The sequence below is a fragment of the Gobio gobio genome, assembly GCF_949357685.1.
Source record: "Gobio gobio genome assembly, chromosome: 23".
Taxonomy (NCBI): domain Eukaryota; kingdom Metazoa; phylum Chordata; class Actinopteri; order Cypriniformes; family Gobionidae; genus Gobio; species Gobio gobio.
In genome coordinates, this window is record NC_137119.1 from 42,949,631 (window position 1) to 42,952,710 (window position 3,080).

Here is a 3,080-nt window from a genome sequence, read left to right on the forward strand (position 1 = left end):
CTGAAAACAAACAGGCAGAATTTACTTATACATCCATAAATATAGGTATACAAATATTAATTATTAGGATATAGAGTGAGTAAAATAAGTATTTGAACACCCTGCTATTTTGCAAGTTCTCCCACTTAGAAATCATGGAGGGGTCTGAAATTGTCATCGTAGGTGCATGTCCACTGTGAGAGACATAATCTAAAAAAAAAAATCCAGAAATCACAATGTATGATTTTTTAACTATTTATTTGTATGATACAGCTGCAAATAAGTATTTGAACACCTGAGAAAATCAATGTTAATATTTGGTACAGGTCAAACGTTTCCACCAGGTTTACACACTGCACGAGGGATTTTGGCCCACTCCTCCACACAGATCTTCTCTAGATCAGTCAGATTTCTGGCCTGTCGCTGAGAAACATGGAGTTTGAGCTCCCTCCAAAGATTCTCTATTGGGTTCAGGTCTGGAAACCTTGATATGCTTCTTACAGAGCCACTCCTTGGTTATCCTGGCTGTGTGCTTCGGGTCATTGTCATGTTGGAAGACCCAGCCTCGACCCATCTTCAATGCTCTAACTGAGGGAAGGAGGTTGTTCCCCAAAATCTCGCAATACATGGCCCCGGTCATCCTCTCCTTAATACAGTGCAGTCGCCCTGTCCCATGTGCAGAAAAACACCCCCAAAGCATGATGCTACCACCCCCATGCTTCACAGTAGGGATGGTGTTCTTGGGATGGTACTATATATATAAAATATATATAATATATATAGGGATATATATATAAAAAAATCCTAAATAGTACAGCCCTATTTTCCCCCTAAATTGTACAGCCCTATTTTCTGATTCTTGTCCATTACCTGTCCACTTGCTCAAGATGATGCAGTGGCTCCAACAGACGTGTTAAATAAAGGAGGAGTTGGGAAGGAGGGGGTTAATTAACACTAGATGAAAAGATTGTGGCAACTTCAACACTTGTGCCAATGTAAGAGCTTCATAAAGCTTCGCACATACATAACTATATGTGAGAGGAGTCTCTGACGCACATAAAAAGCTTAAAAAAAAAGGTTATAAACTAGACCATGATCATTGACATACCGGTACATATCTGATCTCTTCCATCACAGAGGCACTCAAAGGAATTTAACAGGTTATCTTTGTCCTCAACGCTAAAGTAAAAGAAACAATGCCATGCAAACAAGACAACTTGAAGGGTATGGCCCCTCGGTCATCTCTCTGATGGACAGCAACAGACTTCAATCATGCTATGTGATTCAGTGCTTCAAAGTATATTGGGGATATCCATGGGGCTATCCCTTAAATGACTAAATTTAAGGTGCATTTGACTTTTTAAAAATCCAATGAGGAAAGAGGCTGGTAGAGTGAGCAAGTTTTGAGTGAGAGCAGTTTGCAGCTCTCTAATTCCTGCTTTTAACATATATTTTACACTGGTTTTATTTTTTTTATCATTACTTAATTAAAACATTAACCCCCACGGGTCGGCCGTCAGTGCCAACGAGACTCAAGTAACTAAATAAAAATAAATCGATTTTTGTCATACAGACAAGTGTTATACATCATTCAAAACTGTTATGTACTTTTATTTGTGTATACTCCAATTAAAAACAAAATGTTGTACTTTTCTTAAAATAAATAAAATGAACATTATGCACGTTAAGCTGCCTCTCAGTCAGTGAGGTCTATTCGGAAATGCATCTGAAAATTAGCTGTAACTCAGTGAATACTTGCCACACAGATAATACTAATAATATTTAATTTTTTTTCTGTATTTTTGATCAAATAAATGCAGGCTTTATGAGCATGAGGCTTCTTTAAAATAAAAACAGTAATGTGTCCAATCTTTTGACTGGTACTATATATAATTTAAAATATAATAGGTCTATATAAATTTTGGTCACATGCTGTGCAATAACATATGCATGCATAAGATCACAAAAATCACGTTTTCTGTTAAGAGTGCACATTATATTAAGATTAATCCAAAAGTTGCTATGATAAGTGTACTAAAACAGTAACTGTGTACTGCCTTTGACTCTCAATTGTTTATATTGTTAACTATTTTCTAAATAAACAAAAATATATATTTATTTTGTCCTCATATTCTCTCTTGTAGTTCCCCCTCACATACCTGACTCATTATGCAGCTTATTATGCGGTTCTTTGTCTTCCCAGGTGTGGGAATGCGAATGGGGGCCCAATCTAATCACGGCACTCGGCTGTCTTCCAGCATCCTGTCTTGACCAGTGCTCCCTGCCGTGAGTTAAGCACAAACGACGGGCTAGGCTCAACGCCAATACCAAGGTACACTGGGAAGCATATCCCACGTGGAGAAATACAACACAATGCGGGAGGACTTAAGAATACACATTTGACTGACGTAGGGTCTGCATATGGAGGACTCTGGGGTAGCCAGCCACAGGTGGAATGTTTCAACCCCAGGAGTGGCAAGGTGTCTTGCCAAGGGAAGACACATGCTCGAAGAGGCTTACTGTGGAATTAAACATATGGGGGTTGCCCAACCGGAGAACCATGCACATGGAGGCACCTAGCCTAACTCGAGGGCTGACCATGCACTCTGGTGTCGGCGTCAACAGTGCTGGAGGAACTCAGGGCTTACTAAAAAACTCACCTGAGTGCAAATGCGCACACAGTTTATGTTTCAGTTACTGGTCACTTGGAGCGAGTACACAAGAGGAAACTGGCTCTACACAGAGATTATAGAATCTCGTGTTGAGTGTCGCCCAGCCTGCAGTTCTACAAATGTCTGTTAGTGAGGCGCCATGTGCTAAAGCCCAAGAGGAGGCTACACTCCTAGTGGCATGCCCTGAACCTGGTATACCAGGACAATGGCGTCCACTTTCCAGTGAGACAACCTCTGCTTGGAGAGAACCTTCCCTTTCTGCTGCCCTCCGTAACAGACAAAGACCTGGTCTGAGGTCCTGAAATACTGTGTCCGGTCTACGTAAGCGTGAAGGGCGCTGGACAGAGCAGTGCCAAGGCTGGGTCTGCCTCGTCCAGGGGCGCGCTGGTTCAGGTTCACCACCCGATCTCTGAAAGGAGAGGTGGGAAC